General features: G+C 44.4%; 1 pseudogene; it reads right to left on the bottom strand.

Annotated features, from left to right (window-relative positions):
* Positions 1-5,179: 5,179 nt before the first annotated feature.
* Positions 5,180-6,227, bottom strand: LOC130869321 (circadian-associated transcriptional repressor-like; annotated as a pseudogene).
* Positions 6,228-9,868: the final 3,641 nt, after the last annotated feature.

Raw genomic sequence — 9,868 nt, forward strand, 5'->3', positions numbered from 1 at the left:
AATGCGGGGAGGAAGAGGAAGTGAGCTCAGACTCGACAGCTCTGCTCTCTGGAGCAGACGCCATGCTCCCCTCTCCCCGGCAGACGCGATAAAGCTCCGACCCAGGATGGACGTAGGCTAGAATCTTCCCGGTAAGCGCTCCTTTGGGTGCTACACACATGAATAGAAATGGGCCAAGCAGTGTTTAAAAGAATACAGTTTGTGTGTCATTATTTTGGGGCATAAGCTAGCCATGCGACCGGGAGCTGGGGCGGCAGGAACACAGCCCACAGCTCCTTCAACAGAGGGGAGTAGAGAAAAATGTAGAGATCAATAAAAATCAATAAAATTAAAAAAACAACAACTACATATTCTTATAATTTGGTTTTGAGGTTTCCTGACCAACATCTTTCTTGTTTCTGTTTTGATTTGTTTTGCTGTTTTGGACTTTTCTTCACCAGGAGCCTCAATCTTAGGAACAGTCTTTTTCAGTCAGGAGGAGGGACTGTGAAATGGGACAGACCTGAAGTCCAAACCAGGGCTCTTGAAGAGCCCATACTATAAGATGATGAGTCTTTCCCCTCTGTCGGTGTGGTGCTGAGCTTTGTGAAGAATTAGCTAGTGCTAGTGCTCACCACAAATCTCCCTCCCTCCCAGCATACCCCTCCCCGCCCAGAGCCAGGGTTTCTGTGTGGCCCTGGCTCTCCTGGAATCCCTTTTTTTTTCCTCAAGAAAAGTCTTTAGAATGGCTTATTTCTAGGCATCTCAAGTAGATTCCCCTCACTTTGGACATTTGCCAAGCTCCTGGTACTGTCCAGCAGTCCGTGCTGTGAGTCGCAGTCTCCAGTCAGCATTCTGACTTTCCTTGCTCCCAACCAGTTGCTTCCTGCTCTGAGGTCTCCTCATTAGGGTCAGAGCGACAAAGAGAAGGAAGGCCCCAAATAAGTAGCACAATCTTCATACTCGTTGTCCCGTGGTGATGCCATTGGTTTCCAGTTGTGAGCTTATTCCCCACAGAGAGCATAGGCTAGGGCTGGCCCTGCAGTAAATATCCACTTGGTGGGTACAGGGACCTTGTTCTGCGTCCTTTCCCTGTGGGAATTAATTTGCTGTAAACCTGTACACCTCAGCCCCTGACCTGGCAATCAGCTCCCATCTGGCTGGCTCTCTTTTGGGAAGAGGGGAGGCTCTTTGCTTTCTGCTACCTGTCTGTCCACATAAGATCAGAAACGCCATTTCTGGAAGGATTTATGGTGCTACTGGCAACAGAATGCTTTGGGGTAGAAGAGGAGGTGACTGGGGAGTTATGTTGTGTAGCATGCAAAACAGCTCCAGACCTTCAGTGGCAGAGCCATGTGCTCCCGTGGGGTTTGGGACTGTGTGGAAGAGCTACCTGGAGGATCAAGGGCAGGCCTCGGGTGCTTTGGACATTTGTGTTCACAAGCGCACACTCTTTTCACCGTGTGCCTGTGTTTTCCTCTGATTTTGTCGTGGCAGGAAGAGAGACTTAGCTCTGAGCTGACAAGATTCCAGGGAGCTGGTCTTGGGTGCTCAGTGTGTTTTTCTCTGGATGCTACCGTGGCTAATGATGGTTAAGTGTCAGGCCGGTGATCAGGTGTTCTTCAGGGGGGAACTTACTTTTGCAGATGAGCCTTGATTCATAATGAGGTGACACCTTGATAAACGCATTGTAAGATGAACACATCTTAAATTGAAAACAGATTGGATTCGCCTAAGCTACTGCACATTGTTTCTTAGCAACACACCGCTCAGCAGAGTACCATTTTTTTTTCCCTCTTGGTGATTATGTGGCTGACTGAGGGCTGTGGTTTGATGCTCTGCCCGATGTCTGAAGTGTTTGTTCTATTGCTAATGCAGGAAAAGATGAAAATTTAAAATACGAAGCACAGTTCCTGATGTCTACGTATCACTTTCTCTCCCAACTTAAAGTCCTAATTCTGAAGCCCATCACCTACGTCTGTGTGTGTCTGTATACCAGCAGCCCATGGGCCTTGTCTAGGTTTTCCCCAGCTTGTTTCTAGGGAGATAGTTACTGTCTAAAACAGCCCTAGTGGTAAGAGAGCAGGGTCCAAGTGCAGCTCAGGTGAGAAAGGAGCAGGCAGGACAACAAAGCCCAGGGAACAGGGGGCTTGCAGAGCCAGTGGGAAGGAGAAGCTGCCCAGAACAGAGGAGCAGACAGTGGGAGGGGGCCAGAAGGAGAGGAGGACAGGGTCAGGGACGGTGGGGGATAAGCACAGGATGCTACCCCAGCAGCGTTCCCTTGGGGGAGTCCTAGTTGGGGACTTAGAGCGGGCAGCTGTGTCTCTGAGGCAGAGGTGGCCAGAGTAAGGTGTCTGAACTCTCTATAAAAACATCCCCCCCACCCCTTGGAACCTCCAAATGTTAAAAATATTTTTTAGATGAGCCTCTCCGCTGAAGCAAATAATTCCAATCAGACCAAATAAAATATGCCCATGTTTAATGCAGTGCTCCCGTGGCGAGGGGAAGAGAGAGAAAAGGGGGAGAGCACGTGAAACCTGGAGATCGTGTGTTTATTGTTGGGGGGAGGGGGGCAGTTTAAATAGCCGGTGGGAGTGGTCCTGACTATCTCTGGGGAGGGGTCACCACTTGGCAGGCTTTCTTGAAGGTTGAGTTTGGACTAAGGCAACTGCCAGCGGAGGGGGCTTGAAATGAAGTTTCTGTCCAGTATTTCAAAGATGGATGCCAGGGCCTGGCATGAGACCCCCAACTATAATATTCTAGACTTTTTGTATAAAGGGGAGTTAGGAAGCTGGGGTGATGTCTTTGACCAAAAACTACCTTTTGTATTTAATTTTTTCCTAAAGTACTAAAGAACTGGGTAATTTTTACTTTGCATTTACAAGACTGACATTTTGTTAGTTAACGTTAAGGCGCACCCGAGTGCGTGGCTTCCTGAGCTTACTGGTTTGAGACCATTTACAATGGTTGAGAGAGAACATACAGGCTCAAGGGCTTATGCCCTGGTTTGAGATTTACAGTAGTTGCAGCCAGAGCTGAGACTGTTCGAGAAAACGGGTCTGAGCCAGGGATCTTTTTTTTTTTTTTTTTTTTTTGCTTTTTTCGAGACAGGGTTTCTCTGTGGTTTTGGAGCCTGTCCTGGAACTAGCTCTTGTAGACCAGGCTGGTCTCGAACTCACAGAGATCCGCCTGCCTCTGCCTCCCAAGTGCTGGGATTAAAGGCATGCGCCACCATCGCCCGGCCAGGGATCTTTCCAGTTTTTGTTGGTGATAGATGATTTTTCTCAGGACTGTCTTTTCTGTCCATAATTTTAACTACATACACAGTCAGTTTCATTGGACTAGATCAGATGGTGCTATGCAGGGTTTTCTATTTCTCCATTTTACCACAGAAGCCAGGAAGAATTCTTGATCCCCGAAGGTCCTTATAAATGGCAATGCATTTAACTTTTTTTTGATCCAAATGGAAGATTTCAAGGTCCTTAAATAGCTGGATGCATTTACTATGGGTAAAACAATTATGGAAAGTTTGTCCACCAAACAATTCCATTAAATCATTTGGTAAATTTTCATTTAGTCTTGGGGATTTGGGAGCAATCCTTGGGTGGTATGAACGTCATAGCAATGCAAAGGTTTAAATGGTAGGAGGGCAGCGGTGGATGCCTAAGATATTTGATGGAGTTTGGAGTTGCTGGGAGGGCAGCAGTGTGTGCCTATGATATGTGATTGAATTTGGTGCTGCTGCAGCGCTTACAGGGAGGAAAGTGGATTTTTTAAAGCATTAATAATTTAAATGATATCCGAAGTATTTAGTGACTTTCCCCATTTCCTCATACCAGATGAGGCAAGCAGTTCATCCTGTGTAAGATGTTTTGCTTGCTGCTCTGTCTCTCCATAGGTGGATTATTGGAGGATAACTTAGGAGCCCCAGAAGGGTCATTGTGATTCAAGTTTTGCTAGTGAGAAAGAAACAAATAATGTTAGTATAGTAGTGGTAAAGGTCGCAAAAGCAAAGATTTGACCCAAAAGACTGAATTGAAGTGACATTCCCGTGAGAGCAACTGGGCCACACAGAGAAGTCGGAATCAAGAAAAACCATCTAGGGTTAGTGGCGAACCCCACTGACTCCATGGAGCCCTGAGGAAGAAATTTAGTTTAGAGGTATCTTTCAAGAGACACCCAGAATAATGCGGGTCGGCTCTCCATAGAACTGTGTTTCTGATTCAAATCTGTTGAGGCAGCTTAGAGCGGTAGGAACCTGGCCAGTGAAGTGACTCAGCAATAAAGGCACTGTGGCCAAGCCTGACAACCTGAGTGTGAAGCCCAGAATTCACCAAGGGGAGAGAGAACAGACTCTCTGCCCCCTGTAGTGAGCCATATCAGGAGTGAGTGCACCCCCGCCCCGCCAACACACACACAAATGTCAAAAAAAATAAAGTGGTAAAAACGGATTTTGTTCAATACTTATTGACAGGAGCGGAAACAGCTAAGCTCTGTTCTGATTTGGTCGTGCTAAGGGAACTCTGGGAGAGTAACTGCGGAGAGAATTTCAGGAGCCTGGAGAGCAGTGAATCCTGAAGCAGCTCCTAAACAGCAGGGTAAGGAGGTATCTAGGCAGCAGCCACCAGTGAAGGAATGGGGTCCCCCATAGACCCGCGATTGCTTGCATCTGCTCTTCGGGGGTCTCAACTGTTTCCTTCATAAGATCTGGACAAATTAATGGTTTCTTTACCCTTTCTCTCATAAGACCCATCCCAAACAAACAAACACACCCAATGTATCAATTCTAAAATCCAAGTAAACAGTTAAAGCCAAAAAACAAAATTAAAAAATAAAAACCCAAAACAACAACCAAAAAAACAAAAACAAAACCCCGGGAAACATATATTTCCAACAAACATTTAACAAACAAATTTTCAACAGCTCTCCCAAGTTTACATTTGACTTTTCAGATTTGCAGTTGACTTTTCATAATAATTGTTCAAATGTTTTCTTTTTCATTTAAAAAAGTTTTTAATCATAAAGTATTTAATCATAAAATATTTTTGCTCACAAATACTTTAAAAGTCAATTAAAATACACATAAACATAGTATTTACACAAATTGGACATCAGAGGACAGTTGTAAAGCCTTAGCCAGGGCCTAAGGACCGGAGCACCTGCAGGATGGCTGGTCAGCTGTGGCTCCAGGTGTCCTTAGTCATCTCTCTGTGGCAGGTAGAGCAGGGGGACAGAGGGTGCAGCTCCAGTCTGATGGCAGCAGCATTACTGGCAAACTGTGGCAGCAAGGCCCCTTCCAGATGGTTTCTTCAGGTCATGGGGCTGACGAAGACAGTGCACCTGGTGGGATAGAGTGCCTGGGGCAGAGTGGGTGAAGGGTGTTCCTCTCTTCTGGAGGACAAGGGTGACACCAATGCTGGTTGCAGTGCCTTGGGAGCTGTGGCTGGAGGCGGAGCTACAAATGGGGGACTGAGGGAGGGCTACAAACGGGAGGGCTATGGATCCAGGTGAGCTTCATAGCTGGCCATTCTGTCAGATGTCAGGGCTGCTTTGGTTTCCACACAGAACATCCTAGTTGTGTGTGGCCTATCTTCTCCATGAGGCGCAGGAGAAGGAAGCAACTGAGTCACTGTGGTGACTTGGAAAGTGCTTGTTTGTTGGATGCTTGCTACCTCCTAAGGATGAGGTCTGGGCAGCTATATGAGGAAACCAAGTCTTAACATCCCTTCCACTTGCAGCAAAGTTCCTAGACAATGTTCTCCCATCTGAAGCTTTCGTAAAACTCCCACTCTACGCTGGATCTCATAGTTGGCCACACTCTGGTAGAAGTTACTCAATCCTCTGTCGAAGCGGGCCAGTTTTAGTCCAACCAGTAGATCTGTGAGGGGCCCTAGGGACCTTGGAGTTCTTTATACTTTTGAGCAAAAAGCAGGTCTCCCTCTGTGATACATGCCTGGGTGTGTAGACAAGTCTCCAGTTCACTGTCTCTTGTTCTTCTGATCCTAGACCCTCACTGTACCAGAGGAGATGCTGTATGTTTGTTGGTTACCAGAAACCCTAGGTCGCTTTCTGCAGTGGATAGGACCTGGACTGGGCTGGGCACCTCCCTTTTGCCCAACAGGGTCTGGCCTGAGCTGTGGGCGCTCTTGCCTTCCCTCTCATTATCAGAGGGGATCTAAAGTCACTGTTGACAGAGCTTGTGGAAAAGAGGAGGAGGAATAAGAAGAAATGCTAGAGGGTGAATCCATAGGTCCAGGAGTAGAGCCTGAAGTAGGACCAAAAGATGAAGGGGCTCCTGGAGGACCACAGCAGAGAAGGGGCTCACGTAGTACCAGAGATCAGAACCTGCAATGAAAGCAAAAGGGAGTCTGTAATGAGAGTCAAAGGATTGGAAAAGATACCCAGAGACTAGGGCATTCTCAACAGGGTAACATGTTCCCACCCCCATCCCGTTCTCAACAGGAATAAGAAAAAACTTGTTTTTTCACCCCCATTCAAAATCCAGACCGCTGGCCCATGCAGTGCTCCTGACCCCAAACAACCTTTCTTCCTTTGGGTTCAGAGCAAATACCCGACTTTATACCTTCCCCTCTGTCTGCTGTTCGGGGCTGTTTCCTTCCAGACCTCATAGTGAGCTTATCGACCTAAAAAGCCACCCATAGTGGCTCATCTGCACATAAAAACCCACCTAAGGTCCCTATCTGTTTAAGTGTTTTCTAGCAAGGGAAGGCGCACACGATCTTCATGTAAAATAAATTAGTACAGTTTGTAGGTTTGTAAGCTCAGGACGCGGTTTTGGGTGCACAGATTTTGGAGGGTTATACAAAACAAATGTCCTTTATGGGCTTTCTCAGAGCATTCACAAACAGTTTGTTTCTACATGTATGGCAGAAGGCAGAATTGGAGGGCTGCGGGATTATTCTAAGAAGCCTGGACCTGTTAGAAACCCAGTGACTTAATGTCAGTCTGATATTGTTGTGCTGACATTGTATTTGTAACTTCAAATACTTGGATCTTATGGGATATACCTAGCAAGCAACTGTGTAATTTCTTGGTTATGTTTTTCGCAATGAAGCTGTTTGTTCGTCATATACACAGCTGCTTGAAACACTTGAAAATCAGGTTTACAAATGCTTAGTTCGATGTGGAAGATTTTGTCAAGTTGCTCTAATTAACATTCGTTTGATTGTTTTTCTTCGTGTGTTCGTGTGGTGCAGTGTTTGTGTGGAAGTCACAAGACAACTCGTGGGACTTGGTTTCCCCTGCTTGTGATTTCAGCAATTGAACTCAGCAAGGAAGTTCCTTATCTCCCAAGCCCAGTATTTGGGTTTTTGTTTTTGTTAGGTTTTAGTGCTGGAAATTGAGACCAGGCTCTCTATGAGCTAGACAAGACAGCTGAAATACATAGAATTTGTATTTGATTTGTGTACCGAACTTGGGGACAGGATTATGAGACATAATGTAGAAATTCAAGGGCAATACATTTTAAAAGCTCTTTTCGTTAATAACACATGTTGCAAATGGGAAGTATAAAAGTTGTCCTTGAACGGGTACATCAAAACTGCATGTGCTTTGCCGTGAATCATTTGGAAGCCGTACAGTTTTACAGGGAAGGAAACTGTCTTTCAGGCCACTGAGTGAGTCTAAAGACTGCTACAGACAGAACACTAAAGCCTTTTAGGAGAATTCAGAGAGACCGTGGGCTGCGGCACAGTTAGAGAAAGACAAGTGTGCTGTCTCTCAGGACTCAAAAACACTTGCACCAACTTAGGGCTGCAAAGAAACAAAGCCAAGGGGTCTCCCTGGTGTGTGTGAATCTGAGTCTGAGTGAACGCTCTGTAAACGATGCATTTCATTAGTCAGTGCTAAAATAACGCTGACAAATTAAGGTAGAACATTGGCATTATTAGACATAGTGATACAATTGTGACTCTTGTATTGTGTTCGTTTTAATTCTAAGGATACTGAGCAAAATGCTTCTTTTCATTTGGCTCTTGTTAAATTGTATAATGTTTGGTACTTTTGTGTACTAAATATAAACCAAATATGATCATGCTGTTTGCAGTTTAAATATTTTTTCATTGTTTTTATTGAGCTATATATTTTTCTCCACCCCTTCCTTCCTCTCCCCTCCCATGCTACTCTTTCCCATGATTCCCATGCTCCCAATTATCTCAGGAGATCTTGTCTCTTTCTATGTCCCATGGAGTTAAGATCTATGTTGTCTCTCTTAGGTTCTTCATTGTTGTCTAGGTTCTCTGAGGTTATGAATTGTAGGCTGCTTTCTTTACTTTATGTTTAAAAGCCACGTATAAGTGAGTACATGTGACATTTGTCCTTCTATGTCTGGGTTACCTAACTCACTATATTTTCTAGCTCCATCCATTTGCCTGCAAATTTCAAGATGGCATTGCTTTTTTTCTGTTGAGTAGTACTCCACTGTGTAAATGTACCACATTTTCCTTATCCATTCTTCAATTGAGGGACATTTAGGTTGTTTCCAGGTTCTGGCTATGAAAGACAATGCTGCTATGAACATAGTTGAGCACATGTCTTTGTGATATGATTGCACATCCTTTGGGAATATATCCAAAAGTGGTATTACTGGGTCTATTTGTAGGTTGTTTCCTAATTTTCTGAGAAATCACCACACTGACATCCAAAGGGGTTGTACCAGCTTGCATTCCCACCAGCAATCCCTACAACCTCTCCAGCATAAGTTGTCATCAGTGTTTTTGATCTTGGCTATTCATGCAGGTGTAAGATGGAATCTCAGAGTTGTTTTGATTTGCATTTCTCTGATGACTAAAGATGCTGAACATTTCCTTAAGTGTCTTTCAGCCATTTTAGATTCCTCTATTGAGAGTTCTCTGTTTAGGTCTGTACCCATTTTTTTTTTTTTTTTTTAGATTCTTTTTTTTTTTTTTTTTTTTTTTTTTTTGGTTTTTCGAGACAGGGTTTTTCTGTGGTTTTGGAGCCTGTCCTGGAACTAACTCTTGTAGACCAGGCTGGTCTCGAACTCACAGAGATCTGCCTGCCTCTGCCTCCCGAGTGCTGGGATTAAAGGCGTGCGCCACCACCGCCCGGCTGCACCCATTTTTTTATTGGATTATTTGTTCTTTTGATGACCAGTTTCTTGAGTTCTTTATATATTTTGGACATCAGCCCTCTGTCTGATGTGGGGTTGGTGAAGATCTTTTCCCATTCTGTAGGATGCCATTTTGTCTTGTTGACTATGTCCTTTGCTTTACAGAAGCTTTTCAGTTTCAGGAGGTCCCATTTATTAATTGTTTCTCTCAGTGTCTGTGCTACTGGTGTTATATTTAGGAAGTGGTGTCCTGTACCAATGAGTTCAAGTGTCCTTCCCACTTTCTCTTCTATGAGGTTCAGTGTGGCTGGCTTTATGTTGAGGTCTTTGATCATTTGGACTTGAGTTTTGTTCCTGCTGATAGATACGGATCTATTTTCATTTTTCACAGTTATGCCTTTTGCTGGATATGCTTTCTTTTTCCATTTAATATTTTTTGCTTCTTTGTCAAAAATCAGGTGTTCGTAGGTGTATTGATTGATATCTGGGTCTTTGATTCTGTTCCATTGGTCCTTCTGTCTGTTCTTACGCCAGTACTAGGCTGTTTTCAGGACTGTAGCCCTGTAGTAGAGTTTGAAGTCAGGGATTGTGATACCTTCAGAAGTTCCTTTATTGTACAGGATTGTTTTGGCTATGCTGGGTTTTTGCTTTTCCATATGAAATTGAGTCAATTCTGTGAAGAATTTTGCTGGGATTTTAATGGGTATTGCTTGAATCTGTAGATTGCTTTTGGTAAGTTGCCATTTTTACTATGTTAATTCTCCTTAGTCAAGAGCATGGGAGATCTTTCCATTTTCTGGT

This window comes from Chionomys nivalis, chromosome 2 (assembly GCF_950005125.1).
Source record: "Chionomys nivalis chromosome 2, mChiNiv1.1, whole genome shotgun sequence".
Lineage (NCBI taxonomy): Eukaryota > Metazoa > Chordata > Mammalia > Rodentia > Cricetidae > Chionomys > Chionomys nivalis.